Here is a 15,930-nt window from a genome sequence, read left to right on the forward strand (position 1 = left end):
TTATGATGGTCATAGACCAGCTGAAGGAGGGCGGGGTACAGTCAGTTAAAAAGCAGCAGTGTAGCAAAGCTTGTGCCAGAGGTGTTCACAGGGTGGAGGTCATCAGGATCAAGATGGCAGCCCTGACGCATCTAAAGATAGTCAAGACTTCCGCCGAGTGGCTACAGCTTCCATCCTACCTTTTTTAAACATCCCACGCCACCTGGCATTGCCTCATCCCATGGCTTACCTTACGCATCTCCTGCTGGTTAGCAAGATTTAAGGTGCCCCCTTTGATAAGGGTCTGTGTTCCTCTCTTTAACTTTTGCTTTAGGGTCTGGGTTACGGGTAAGATGTTTTACGGCGAGTGTCTTTTTTTTGGTCTCAATATTCTGTATGCTAGATGTTTGATCATAACCATAGACAATGTTTTAAGATCTGTAGGGCTACGGGAACCAGGGGAGTGCCCATGTTAGGAGTAACGTTCGGGGAGATGGAATATGGTTTCAGCGCTTCTAAATCTTCGACATAGGCTTGATTTTTGGACGACCTTAATCAAAGATTACCTTCCCTGCTGAAGGACTGTAATCCTTTGCCAGGGAGTGTAATCAGTCTCTGTCTGATCATCATAATTCTAGACAAAATTCTTCTTCTCCTTCTTCTCCTTCTTTCTCTTTAATGCTAAGTACAGTTTGCCTCCGTGTCTCGTCCTTTGTTTGTTACCTCTGGCCCGAACTGAGACACGTAAACAAACACAAAACATTCCCAGCTTGTAAACCAGCCCAATTTAGCCTTACCAGCCAGGCTCGGAGAGGGTCTCTGCAGGATGCCCAACTAATCATCAGCTTGAAAAAGCGTTCCTGCTGAAGAGATGGCATTTCCATTGTTCTCTGTGCACACCATCTCAATCCTTTCTTTCTCCTCCTTTGTCCACCCTCAGAACAAAGGTCTGACCAGGCTTGAACTGGGCACCGGGCCATCCGAACAGATGGGTAGAACAACTTGGGCAGCCAGATGCCCACGTCTGCTGGGGAAGGGAGGGGAAGGAGAGCAGAGTTAACTAGCCAGCTTCAACGGCTCTTCGTTCCCTCTGAGCCTTTGCAAAATCCAGACACGGAAATCCGCCCTTGTGAGATTTGAAAAAGAAAAACCAGCCTTCACGGAAAGTGAAGAATACGCCTGCGGGCTGAGAAGGGCAAGATCAAGGAAGCCAAGGCTATAGCAAAGGAAGATGTATAAAATAAGTAAAAATAGTAGTAGAGATGATGAAGATGAAGAAGATGGTGATTCCGTGCCACCGTTAGGCATGGATCTCTTCTAAGGCACCAAATCAAACAATAAAAATAAATAAAACCCAATGATTATCAATACATCCTGTATCCAAAAATACAACGGAGACCATATTTTCTATCTTTCTGTGCATTTTTCGTGAAGCCCAAGGGTCACTTCCTTTCCACTTCTCAGCCTAACCACACTTGGTGGAAAGCAATATGAAGGAACTCAGCGTGCTACCTGATACCTATGAACCTACTTCAGATAAATAAGGTCAAACTCTTTAAGGAACCTGTAACAGCTGAGAGATGGAATTAAGAGATGGAATGAAGATTGGTGACATTTGAAAATGGTGGTGGAAAATGCAGGCCTATTGCATCCTGTGGACATCTCAGCAGCTTTTGATTCCACCAGCCGTGATAGTCTTCTGAGCTTCTGATGGGTTTAGAGGCTGTAGCTCTACCTTGCTTGTGATGTATCCCGAAGACTAGGTTGGGGATCTCCGTTTGACAGTACAACTATGTTTCTTCCACTGTTCAAAGTTCCTTACTGGTAATGTGATTTCTTGTTGTTAAATGTTTTAGAAAATGGCTGAGCTGTGGAAGGCTTCAGAAGAAGATAGTAGCTTTCGTCTGCCTGCCATTTTTATGCCCTGAATGCCTCAGGGCCTCACACAAATGTAAAAATCTTGACAAGTAGAGAGAGCAACCGGTTGGTTTTTTAACTTGGCCTTGTCAATAACTTTTAGTGTTTTATGCCTATTTTAAAGCTTTAGATAAGGTTGGTTTTTGATAAGATTTATGTTATTGTTCTTGGTTTTTATATCTTCTTTTTTATTATAAACTGTCATCCTGGCTTCTTAGCAGAAAGGTGATATTAACCTATGATAAAGGTTAAAGCAAATACTTTAACTTGGACTTGGATACAGTGTCCATCAAGGCAACAGAAATGATATCTCAAGAGCAGGATGTCTGTTTCCCAGTGAGCATCTTCAAAGTCCATCATGCGTGGAGTGGGCTGTAGCCAAGATGTCACGAAAACATGAATAACAAAGGGAAGATCAGCCCTTTTCAGATCAGATTAGCATTTTCCCAGGTAGCGCTGAGTTCAGAAATATTCTTCAATTGGGCATCTAATGCTAGATTTTTAAAAAAATGTAGATTGATTAATAATTGCTTGAAGTTTCAACCTCTACCCCAGTGTTTCTCAACCTTAGCAACTCTAAGAGGAGTAGACTTCAACTCCCAGAATTCTGGGGAATTCTGGGAGTTGAAGTCCACTCCTCTTAGAGTTGCTAAGGTTGAGAAACACTGCTGTACATCCAAGATGATTTCCAGATACTGATTCAAGAATGCTCAATCCCCGCAGAGTCATTATGTGGACCATCTATATATTGATGTTCTCTTATTTTATACCTCCTATTTACTTCATTTAGCTGTTTCATAGAGGATATAGCTGCTGAAAAGCATAGCAGGTAAAGTAGAACCATGTAGTCTGAACAGGCCAATATTGAAAAAGAGACCAGCTGAAGACAAGATGGCTAGATCCTATCACTATTCCTGTTCCTATATCCTATTCACATGTGTGAACTTGCAGAAATTTAAGAGAGCAGTTACTGACAGCCAGCCCTGAAGAAATGACACCTGTTGGGTCACAAAGGGTCAGAAGTGACTGAATAACAGTAAGATGCCAATAACTATGGGATGGAGACATGTCTAAGCATTATCTTCTGATACTATTAAAGGAAGGACTAGAACTTCCTTAGCAGCTTATTGCCCAACCCAGAGACTTTCTGGAAAGAAGAACTGGTTGGGGATAACTAGATTGACGGAGAAATCTAGGAGAACTGGTTGAACGCTCTTTTGCTTGCATATTCACCAATCTGTTCACTTCCAAAACGAGGCCTAAGATATATTGGTAGATTATTTTTCATGCAAACACTGAGGATAGAAGTGCCCCATCAGGAAAACCATCTGGGCCCCAAAGTCCATTATCTCCAGCCTTGCGGGAACCTCGTCCAATGAGAATGGAGTTACGCAGCTTGTTTACACAACTGGTATCTGAGAAGTGCTACACACAATGTGAAAGTGAAACAGAATCGTGTCCACCATCTTCACTCCCAACTCTAACATCCTCAGGTCAATATTCTGGCTCCTTTCGTGGAGCTGATGTGCCACTTCCCTGCCTCTCTGCACAGAAGTGGGGACCTAGTGCATGGAGAAAGGCTGCTCATAGAGATAAAATATCTCCAAGGGATGGCCCTGAAGATATACAGGGCCCTGGTGTGGTCTTTCTAGTTCCCAGGTCTTCAGATATTCTGTGAAGAAGACGTATGGTTCTCACTCCAACAGGATTTTTAAACCAGCAGCCTGTTTTTCACTGTCTTAGGAAATGCAAGCTTCTTCAGGAACACCAGCCACTGAAAATCAGGCTTGCTGCTAATCAGGAGGGGACCGGAGACACCTTTTCCCACTACCCCATTTTATTCAAAGGCAACAGCTTTTGTGAGCAGTGGCTCCCTTCATCGGATGCACGGGGTGGCTAAACTGCTGGAGGATTTCTATGCATCTGGTGGCTCACGAAAGCCGACGCCTTTCAATAAAATGGGGTAGTGGGAAAAGATGCTACCAGACTTCTGGTTTTTGCCCACCGAAGATTAACATGGTTCTCCTTCTGAAGAGGCTTGCTCCTACTTTCTCTAGGCCTTCCCTGAACTGCACGGCTTGGCCCCACAACTACCTTTTATATTAGCATACCCTGTTATAAATATAGAGCTGAAATCTTAATCTCTAATTCTGAGCCAAGCTGGGTCATTCCACACCCCGATGGGGTCGTTACAGACCAAACATCCAAGGAGAAGCAGCAAACTTCCAAACAGCCCAAGCCACATTGGGACCCTCAAGAGGCCCCATGGGATTTCCAAAACCATGGGTCTCTGCAGGAGGGGAAGGGGAGCCCTGGGACACAATGTGCCTCGTGGTGTTCTCCTGCAAGATGCATGATGCGGTCATGAAACATTGGGTGCCATTGAGGCTCGTAGCAGGTGCCGAACTGCTGGTCCTTTTAGTTTTTCTCTCTCTGTGCTGGACATCAAGGGGGGAACGAGCGGAACTGAATAACGGATCTGCCTTCAGACCCGAAGCAACTATGCGCCAGGTGCTGTTCAATCTCGCTGTATTAGCCTGGGTGCCCTGTGAAATTTCTCTGGAAACTTTGTTTTGAAAAAGTCCTTACAAAGCTGCATTTGCTTGATCCGTTCAAATACTGGATCGTGGGGGGAGAGTCCCTTGCGGGGGGACGTCTCCGTTCAATCGGGCCGATGGCCCCATCCGCTCACGGAGACTTTTCAGGCTGCCGCGTTTTCGAGCTGGTTATTTAAGGGCTCTGGAATCGCTCCAGCACTAGCGGAGCAAATGGCGCACATTTTGAGAGACAAGAACCAGGTGTTTCATGAGAAAGGGGTCAATGGGTATCTGCGCCCTTCTTTTGGGAACAGGCACTTTTCTTTCTCGGTTTCGTTTAACGTGCCCAACATGAAAATCTTTTCTTTTCCTTTTTAAAAAATGGATGCCAAGCATCTTGTCTCCGGTGGGAAGCGACCCTCCTTCATCCCACGGACTCCAAGGGAAAGGGTTCAAACAGCCAGTAATACCTCTTCCTTTGGGGGGGGATTTATTCCACCCCCGCCCCCCCCCCCCAAGAGCAGCTTCTCTCCAACCAGAGCAGCGGGTGCTGCTGAAGCCCAGCCTTTGATAGGAAAGCTGGCAGGGAGGAATCTCCCTTTCAACGCCAAGCCGTGCCTTCCCCTCCCTGGCACACGGGGGGCGGGGGTGGGCTCCCTTTAAAGGCCCGTTGGCAGCTTCTCAGGAAGACCAAGTCAGTGTCATCTCCAGCTTCTGCCCGCAGCCGGGCACAGCTTTTGGGGACGGCCTGTGGCCTTACAGTGGCTTGCCATCAACTCAGATCTGATGCAAATGTTCATGGGGACCCCAATGGTGGTCCTGGGACTTCAGTTGGTGTCATGAGTGGTTCCGGATTGATCCCAAAACAGTGTCTGGGGTTCGTTTTTTCATGGTTTTCCAGAGTTGATTTGCGCTTTCTCAGAACTCAGGCCGCTCAGGGAGGGGGTCAAAAAAGTCAGTAGGGCAACCCCAACCGTCCTATCGAAGCCCCACCCTTTTTTCATATGTGATGGCTGCGATTCTGAGATTTTTGACTCCTGACTTTTACCTCTGACTCAGGCTGAGCAGGTTCCAAAGGAAATATTAACCATGCCTGGTTTTAGTTTGTAGGTTTTATAGGTTTGATCCATCAGGGTCACCATCAGACAAATGTTAAATCTGCCATGAAAGGGTATTTCATAGTTAGCAGTCTCTGGATTTGAAGCTGCTGAGATCTTCTTTTTCTTATTTTCTTGATATGTTTCAGAGCTGAAAAGACCTCAACAGAAAAGAAGGGAAGGTGTCTTCCACGGGGCCTATTTGCATACCAAACTCAATTAAATGGCTCCAACCTGGAGTTCCACATGTGAAAACTGTGCGCTTGTGGCTGCCATCTTGACTTTTTGGACACTGCCCACCCACAGATGCCTCTGCTTGACTATTGGCAAAGCACAGATGGTTTGAAAGCCACTCCTCTCTAACTCCTTGTGAGTAAAGCCAGTGGCTGCACTCATACATACCAAAAGATGGGCTCTTAATTGTGTGGTCCCAGTACACCGTACACAACTGGGCACATCTGTTCTGATTCAGGAACACGGAGAGCGCAATCGAAGGTTGAGCCCAACCAGTTAGGATCCAGCTTGATTCCTGGGTCATCTTGTCCATCAAGGAGGTGCCCCTCTGTGGTTTGGCAATGGTGAAGGGTGTCCTCTGAATGCAGGACGTACGAAGTAGAGTTTGTGGCAATTTAGTTCATGGTTAAACTAAACCCCTTGGAAGTAGCCTTGTCCTGCTTACGAGGGAGAGAGAGAGAACCAGGCGCAAATAAATCAGCCACAGATATTTTTAATGCATGCCCAGCTTGGTTGAGCTTCGTCTCATCCGGCACTGCCAGGGAAAATATTTCCAGGACTGGAATCACCCTGAGCTTGGAAGTAGCAGGAAACCCGAGGATTTGGGGCTGAACGGCGTGTTTGGACCTCTAACGGTTCAGCTCCTTCGCTCCTGGGGAGGGGAGGCGGACCGAGGCGGGCGATTTTGTTTTGGACTTTTTTCCTGGACTCTGATCAGAAGAAGGCAAAAAATAGGTCAGGCAGATGAAGCGAGAGAGGAGAAGCTCTTGTTACTGAGGGCGTGAATTCAGCGAGGTTATACTCCTTTAGCAAAAAAAATCAGAAGTATTGTTCTGAATTAAAAACAAAAGAGACGCGGTTAGCCTCTAGCTCCGGGGCGATGGAAGGAGGCAGGCTTGGTCAGGCTTTCGGAAAAATAGGACGCCTTCCCTCCTTGCAGAAGGGGAACATTGCCCCCTTGTGGGAGAGAAGCCCCTTCCGAGCGAGGGTCCGGCCGCTTGGCCTTTGGGACAAGAAGGGACTCCACGCCCTTCTGCTCCTGGAGTTCTTCTCCTTGACCCGCTTTCACGTTTTAGCAAACCCGAGACTGGGGCTGCAGGGGAAGCACTGAACAAGGTGGGGCTTAATCGTGTGGTGGGCTGGCTTCTTTGCTCCTTTTTAGTGTTTAGCCTCTTTCGTAATTACTCCCAGGGTTGATCTCTATCTCGGGGCAGGTCTGTATTTTCCCCGGAGTAGCACGAGGAAAGGATACAAGCTGAATCCAGCGCAGTTAAAACGGGACGAACGTTTGCCCTCTCGGCTGCTGTGAGGCTTCTGATGCACAGGGGCACCTGCACGTGGGTCAAAAAAGTCAAGATGGTGGCCATGACCTCAACTGCATAGTCGTGGACACCATCTTGACTCTCCCCCTCCCTCAGAAAGGTGCTCCTGATGATGCAGGCCCCCTCTTGGGTCTTTTCCTGTACTTCTGTGCACCACCTGGCCTTTCTGCAGGTTCCCTATCACAGCAAAAACATTTAAATTTAATTTCACCATTGAGAGGCCACCCCACTGCACAAGACCCTGGGTGGCTTGCAGCTTTAAAAGCAAGAGCCAACAGTAAAAGAACGTGGATCGCAGATGTCCGGAGAAACCCATTAATAACAGATTAAAAATCCCGCAATGATACCCCTCTTACCTCAAGGTTTGGGATAATAGCCAGCGGGCAAGTCCTGCAACAGAGAAGTCCCACTTCCTGGTTCTGAAAGACAACCTTGTTCAACTGAAGGGACCTGAGTCCTCCTGCTCGGCCTGATCTCTCCTGGACAGCCAGAAGTGATCAGAGAGAGGCAGCCCTCCAGATCACCAGGCCCCGTGCCACGGTGATAACCAGCACCTCGGATTGCACCCGGAAGCCAAGGGGCAAACAGTGCAGCTTACAGAGCAGTGGTGCCACATGGGCAGATCATGCCCTTTGCTGCTCGTGCTGCTGTATTCTGGACCAGCTGGAGCTTCTGAGTGATCTTCAAGGGCAGCCCCCCGTGCAGCACGTTGCAAGTGTCCACTCATGATGTGATTAGCGTGTGTAATGGTATGTAGGAATGACCTTGGGAGATGGGGGGAAGAGATGCTGCCTAGGGAACGGTCAGATAAGGGAGGGCATAGCCCACAGCAGCATAATGGATGGAGAAAGAGGCTCAGAAGGGACCCTCCCTAGCTTCTCGGGCTGTAAAAGAGACGGGGGGAGATTTGTACTCTCAGACTTGCAAGATTCTGTTAATGTAGCCTTACAATAAAGTAGAATTAGATCATCTGGTTGTGTTTCTGTCTGATCTCCCTGGGAAGGCTGACATCAATCTTGCAAATCTCGTAGTACAAATCTCCTGCCACCCCTTTTACAGCTGAGAAGTTAGAGAGGGTCCCTTCTGAGTTTCTTTCTTTGCCAATTATGCAATGGTGCCCCCCCCGGGGGCATTACTGAAAATACAACTCTTAGTTAGGCAGCTAAGACCTGGACTTTCATGTCGTATTATTTTATGCGTTTTTATTTACTTGAATTATGTTATTGGCTATTTGGGCTGAGTAAAGACCGACATGTTTCATTAGTTTTGCTGCTTTAGTGACTATAATTTATGTTTTGGCTAAGCATCCATCTTTTGTAATTTCGTTGTGTCAGATATTTGTAACTATTGGTTGTCTTTGACATTCTGATGTTTGGTCTTTTGAACTTTAAAATCATGTTGATGATGATGCAAACATTTGTATGCTCTCCTGTGAGTTCCTATGGTAATCAACTGAGTGGCATGACGCTCTGGGTTTCTTGAGGCAGGGTTGATTCATTCGTGAGTCAGGCTTTGAATGAAATGGTGTTTGGGATCCTCTGCAGGGGTACAAGGAAACAGGGGATTCCTAATCCAGGGTTGTCTACACACCCGTGGCTCCTGAGATCTTGCTTTATGACCCCAGGGACCTGGGATGGCCAGAGGGCATGGTTGAGAATGTCAAGACAGTGGCCACGCCAGTGTAATTAAATTTTTGCCCATTTTCTTTTAATATATATAATTATATATATAGTTTATATGTAATATATATTATATAATATATAATTTTAATATATATAATCTTATTAAAGATTTTTTTTAAAGGAAGATAAAAACGAATACAAATTAATATAAAGTAAGAAAAAGAAAGAAATCAAAGAGAAAGGAAAAAAGTGTAAGAAAGGAAAAGAAGTAAAAGAAAAATAGAAAAGAAAGAAAAAAGATAGAAAGAAGTAGCTTCCGATCTTCTTTACAGCAGTTACAAGTACAATTATAAATTTACCCCTTACTGTATGGTTACAATATAACTCTCTTCTTTCTGTAATCTAGCCTGTCTAATCATCAAAACCATAAATCATAAGTTCATTTTTTTCTGTTTCATGCAAAAAGTCCATAAGGGGTTTCCAGTCAACCATAAACACAGATATTGTCTTTTCTCTGATCAAAGAAGTCAGTTTGGCCATCTCAGCAAGTCCCATCATCTTCACCAACCAACCCTCCACTGTAGGTTTTGCCAAATCTTTCCATCTTTGTGCATACAATAATCTCGCTGCACTAATCATGTACAAAAACAAAATTCCGTGACTTTTTTCCAACTGTTTGTCCATCAATCCCAGAAGAAAAACCTCTGGTCTCAGTTGTACATTAATCTTTAAAATCCTCTGAATCAGTGTGTGTATTTGAATCCAAAAAATCTTCTGGCTTTTTTACACATCCACCAAGCATGATAAAATCTCTCTTCTTGTTGTTCACATTTCCAACTTAAATAAATCTTTGCCCATTTTCAAATCTTCCCGAATCTTTGGCACAGTTTTAACATATTTTCTGATCTTTGTCAGTGGTCTTTTATACCTTTAATTAGCTCTATTTCAAACCGTTTGCTCCTCTTTCACTCACCCTGTTCACAAATGTTGGAGAATCCAATTAAGAAAGTGAAGAGAAATGAGGTGTGTGATTTCCTTCTTGAATTCATGGAAAGGGGAAAACCAAGAGATAACTTTGGATTTTGGGGGGAAGTTTTTCTTTTCTTGGTTATTTTTTAACAGTTTTGTTTGATAGAAGAATATTCTTTGCTTCTGACTTTCTTTCAATCACCTGGCTGCCTAATGGTTTGGTATTATAAAACTAGGTCCGAAAGTAGACTGAAATAGATTTAAGAAAATCCTTTTCATCCAAGTGCCCTTGGACTGATCGGCCATCCTTGGCTCAAGGGCCTTGCCCAAAAGGGGATGTTTGCAACTGCCCAATGGTGGTGATCATCTCCCAGCCTTAGGTCAGCATTCTTCACCAGTGGCCTAATCGCTACCTCTTTTAGACGGTGTCCTTAAGGGTAGTCTCCTTTACAGTCAAGTCCTGGTCGTGTGCTCTATTCCAAAGAGGAATTAAATTCCTGGATTCAGCAGGGCATTCCCTCCTTTGACTTGTAACAAGCCAAGAAGATCAAAGGTTGGCCATGCAAATGGTTGACCAAGCACCAATCGTCACCTTGTCAACAATCTCAGGATTCCTTAACCTTCCCAACAGAATGGCTGGGAAGGATGACTTTATCTTCAAAGCATCTTGCCAGTGGGTCCCAGCATTCATAACAGTTGGTTCTCAGACTGATAAAGATTCAGAACGCTGTTATGTGAACAGCCAACTGCAATCTTATCCATTAAGAGACCCACATTCTTACCTAATTACGAGAAAAATGTTGGGAAATCGTTCAGCTGCTGGAATTCTTGTAACTGCATCTTTTCTTCTCAATAAATCTTGCTAGAGAGAACTCAGTGAGAATCACACTTGGAAAGAATCACTTCTGGGTTTATTGATGACCAAGGACTCTGTTGGTGCATTTCCAAGGATGGAACCACCTCACTCTCTGGACCAGTTCACAAAGATCCTTCTACTCAGAAAAGCTCTGTTAAATGACACTGCAAAGATGAAACGAAAAACAACCCTCCTTAATTATAATTAATGACCTCTTGCTATGTTCAGTCCAATTGGCATATGTTTTTCTCCACCTGGGTTCTAGGTATCCTGTCTTCTTATTTGTTTTGTCGCCTTCAATTCTGGATCATTCCAAGGAGGAAGAGCACAAAGGATGTAAACAGTGCCCAGTGATTATCTCAAATACATGGACTTCTCTGGATTTCATGGTGGCCAGGATAGAAGTATCACCAGGAGAGTCCTGCAGATCTTCCCATGGTGAAAAGTCCTGGCCAATGATATCAAAATGTCACCAGAGTGGATGAGGTCCACATTTCTGGCCCTTTTAGGTGGGGAGCTTAAGAAGCAAAATGGCTTAAGCTTAAGGCAACAATTTTTCCAGTTTAAACCTCCCCTTCCTTGGAATAACGGGCCCAATTTCAGGAAGTGGGTCTTTTAAGGGTCAGAATACATATCATAAGTCCCTGTGAGCCTTAGTTATCAATTCTGCTCTTTAGACCCCTCAGCAGCCTGTATCAGTTTTGTCCCCACCTACTCCAAGGGTGTTTTGAAAAGTTAGAGGGTGCTGAGAGCTAGAAAGAGGGCATGGGAAGGGGTCATCTGCTGCCGATGGCAGACTGTGGCGTGTTTAACCCTAATGTGAACCTTAGCAAACCCCCAAAGTCTCTTGAGATAGTTTGCCTGCTTCAAGCGTGTCCCTTTATTTGAACTCCCAGCGTCACTAACTGTGAGCCCAACCAGCTTTCAGCCATAACTTTGCAGATCCTTGACTTGATTACAGATTTCAATGACCATTTACTGGGGAAGGCGTGCAGTGAATACAAAATCTTGCTCCCAGAGGGTAAGATCTTTCTGCCCAAATGCTGTCCCAAAGAAGACAGCCTTTATCATTTTCCTGAAGAGCATAAGAACTTCTCCTTAGAGGTTGTTCCAGAGAGAGGAAACGTTCTCCAAGTCATTCACCAAGCCCCAAGCCCTTGACTTCTTGCAGAGTAGACACCTGGAACCTTTTCTCCTGGCTAGACTATGTGGGGTGGGCAGATTCTACCTGGGGAAGATGGTCCCCAAAGTCATATTGGGCTTCATAGGTAGTCACAAGCATCTTGAATTGGGCCTGGAAGCCTACAGAATGGCCGTCGTTTTTCTGAATCAATTCATGCCAGTCACCAGCTCACAGTAGTCTAATCAAGAGATGACAAGGTCTTCAACAGCTTCAGTACCTCCTAGTCCAGATGTTCCCAATCCCCATAGAGTTGTGCCACTGTTCTTTGATTAAAATAAAATCTGTACATGTGGACCTTAGATTAATCAGGCTGCTCAAAGCAGCATTCCATTGGTTCTGCTATCTGTGATGCCATATGGCGAGTGCACCCAGTTTGTCAAGGAAGAGACTGAAGATTACCAAATGTCATTCCATATAATCTTAAATGTACTTTCTGTTGAGGGTACAACCAACAAGCCAAGTTCAGGTGGAATCCATTGTGTATGTCAAAATCTGTGTATGCATGTACACATTATACTGACATTGATGCATGCCTGTGCAAAAATCTTCATTCAAGATGCCACGCCCATCATCTTGCAGATTTCGAGCTCCTGTGGATGCCCTGCCAAACTGAACAGGAATTTGCTGTACAAATGCAAAAATTCAGAATAAATTGCTGTGAAATTAGATATACAGATCCAAAAATTTTTAGCTCTAATGATTCATTAGTTCATTGGTTGCTATGAAGCAGCGTTTCCCAACCTCAGCAAATTTAAGATACGTGCATTTCAACTCCCAGAATTCCCCAGCCAGCATCCACACATCTTAAAGTTGCCGAGGTTGAGAAACGCTGCTATAGAAGAGCAGAAGAGACTTCCTGTGTTCAGTCTCTTTTCTTCTTATGCATCACCATTCCTGTAGTCCCCAAAAGAGTTCTAAACTTTGGGGACCCCCCAATCAAGGGGTAAACCTCTTGGGAAGTGTGAATTGCCATAAATCAGGGACTGGCTTCTGGCGTTCTCCAGATATTTGGATTCAGCTCGGGGAGATCTACAGAGGTGGTAAAGAAATATCAGAATGGTGTCCCTGGTCATGCCATTGTGGACACCAATTTGATGTTTTTGACCCGCCACCCCACGGGTGCCCTTAGGAGAGCTCCCAGAGCTTTTAGACATTGGGGCAAGCTGGTTAACGTGGCCTCAATATCTGCAGGGCCCCTGGTTGGAAAAGGGGTACCACGGATGGCATTGTTTTCCCCACCACTCTCCGGAGAGACCCACAAAGAAGCTGGTTGCAGTTAAGAGCTGAAAGAAAGATTAGTGGGGAATGAAGGGAATCCTCAGAATCCAAAACTGCACGAAAGCTGGTGCTCTGCGAGACGTTGTGTGATGGGACGGAGCAGCCTTGCGTAACCCAAGATGAAGAATATCTAAGGCCAGCGGTGGCGAAAGGAAGATGAGCTGTTGAAAGCAAAATAGGAACCAAACGTTCTGCCAAGCAAATCCCTCTGGGGAGTTTTTGGGGTTTCCAAGACGAGAAGAGGCTGTGTCAAGTCAGAGTGGATGTGCGATCGCTGGAAAGCGCCACTCGTGTGATGGGGGGAAACGGGTAGTGAAACTTCCCGTGGTTTCTTGAAAAATGAATTGCAGCTGCCGTGTGTGTGCGCGCACGTGTGCAGGATTTGGAATGGGATGGGAGGCTGGGAGGAGGAGGAGGAACTGATCCTTCCTTGAGTGGTTTTACTAGGAGAAAATTCCTTCCAGCTGTCTGCAGGGTAGCAAAAAGTTGCAGGGGCCACTGATTTCTCTTCGCATCTTTTGCTGAATTACACACGCAAGTGCACACGCACACACCGTTTGTTAAATACCCCATGAGGGAATACTGTTCCTCCCAGACCATAATAGTTTTTGTTTCTCCAGCACAGCATTTCTCAACCTCGGCCACGTTAAGAGGTGTGGACTTCAACTCCCAGTATTCTCCAGCCAGCATTTTGCACAGGGAATTCTGGATGTCCACAGGGAATTCTGGGAGCTGAAGTCCACACATCATAAAGTTGCCAAGGCTGAGAACCGCTGCTCCAGCACACCTCTGATTTTGCTCTTGGAAAGCCTTGCAAGCTACGTGGTTAGTTGTTTTTCCAGGCCGGCTTTGCAGCTGGTCTTCTGCAGTTCTGCTTCCCAGCCTGCTCAAGATGCACCTTCCACGTCTCCCGAAATCCTTGCTCTTCCATCCCACTTGTGATTGTTCCGCTGTTGTTCTTACAAACTGGGTTGTGTTAGATGAAGAGAAGGACCTCTCAGTACTACTATGAGGTGGGAAATATTCTTTGGCAGGTTTCAAGGGTGTCCTCAGAGGGAGAGTCATAGAAGTGAGGACCACACAACCGAAGTCCTTCTGGCCACCATCGTGGCTGCTCTGACCCCTTCTGCAGATGCCCGGGTTCGAGTGGGCAGCGGATGAAGTCGAACTGGAAAAGAAAATGGTATTACGAGGGAAGGGAGGGGAATCCCAGTCTGTTCCCATTGTTCTCCGCTAGATGGCAGCATTGCCCCAGCGGTCACCAATCGGAGCCCTTGAAATGCTGGCCTTGCGTCCACCAGGGGGCGCTCTTCTCGCCCGGAATTTCTCCCACGACGGGTCGGCGCTGCCGCAATTCTGGATTGCGAGAGAAATGCGCTTCGTTGCACGCTGTTGGAGTCCCTCCCGTTGCCATCCTCCTTTCCCACGGTCTCAGGCCAGGATTAGACGCATCTTAGTCGCTTTTGCGGGCCAGAACAGGCGCCCTGTTCTGATTCTGCCCGTAGCCCAAAATCCCACCCAGTCTCCACCCAGAATGGGGGGAAAAACCCACAACAATGTCGCATCTTCATAGGACTAAATAAGAAACACCAACACTTTGTATTCAGTGAAACAATCCCTGGAGGGACAGAAAAACAAATTAATGGTTTCCAGAGACCCTCTGTGAAGTGGCAGCTTTAGACTAAGATGTTCATTACAGCACTGTTTATTGTGGGTTTCATTACCCTTTAACGCACACAAACACACACACACACTTCTAAAAAATATTATCCAAAGATAGGAGTTCTACCTTAAAGATGGTTGGTAGGTGAGGGACGGAGCGAAAAAAAAGAGAACGAAATGTAAGAGAAAGACAGTCAACACAATCTAGAGCAGGGTTTCTCAACCTTGGCAGCTTGGAGATGTGTGGCCTTCAACTCCCAGAATTCCCCAGCCAGCAAATGCTGGCTGGGGAATTCTGGGAGTTGAAGGCCACACATCTTCAAGCTGCCAAGGTTGAGAAACCCTGATCTAGCAGTCATCTAGAAGCACCAAGTGAACCTTGGGTGGCCTTAATAAGCCAGGTCACCCCTGATTTGGGCTTGAATGGGGGACCACAAGGAGATCTCAGCGTGCTAGGATAGACCAGGAAGTCTATCCTAAAACCCAACCTTCTGAAAGAAAGCCATCCTTCCTTAATGCTGCTGATCAACCTCCATGGTCACCACGGGTCAGACCTGACTTATGGACATTTTTACCTTTCTAGTGGCTATTTGCAAAACAGTTTTGGGAGGGGGGAGGCAGGCAGGCATAAGTGAGGAGCACTCAAATCCCCATGGGAATGGGGAGACCCCTTACCTCCACACAGGGTGCACAGACGGGGCAAGGAAATCCCGTTGGCAGCAGATGGCCCTGCAGCTTCCAAGGAGTCTTCAGATGCAACCCCATGTAAACCACAATGAAGTAGTCTATCCTTGAGGGGTGTTGTGAATTGCTGCATTGCCACCAGAACCTCTTTTTTCAGAAAAAACACAGCCGGTGTAGCAGCCAGAGCTGGGCAAAGCCCCCCGCCCCCGGGCCCTTTTCTGTGTACCCATTTAGCTGTGAGTCTAGGAGGAACCCCAAGTCAAGGACCTGCCCATCCAGGGTCATCACCGAAGCAAACCGAGCCTCGTGCAATTTCTGGACTTCACCTGGCTTCTGCCCGTCCCCATCTTTGCAGAGTTGGCTCACAGCACCCTTGGCTTGGCCCAGGGTGGAGAGGAACAGCTGAAGATCTCACCCTGAATGAACAGATGACCTCTCCAAACAGCTTCATGGAAATGTTAACAAATAAGGGAGAGAGGGAGAGGAACCCAGCAGCTCACACCCAAACATCTGGCAGCTTGAGATCTCCTTGCTTACCATCACCAGCTGGAACTCAGGAAGCAGCAGAACCACTGTGAAACGGTGCCCTC

The sequence above is a fragment of the Python bivittatus genome, unplaced genomic scaffold (genome assembly GCF_059951505.1).
Source record: "Python bivittatus isolate LINGU-HERP-01145 unplaced genomic scaffold, Pbiv_v1 ctg000010_np1212, whole genome shotgun sequence".
Classification (NCBI taxonomy): domain Eukaryota; kingdom Metazoa; phylum Chordata; class Lepidosauria; order Squamata; family Pythonidae; genus Python; species Python bivittatus.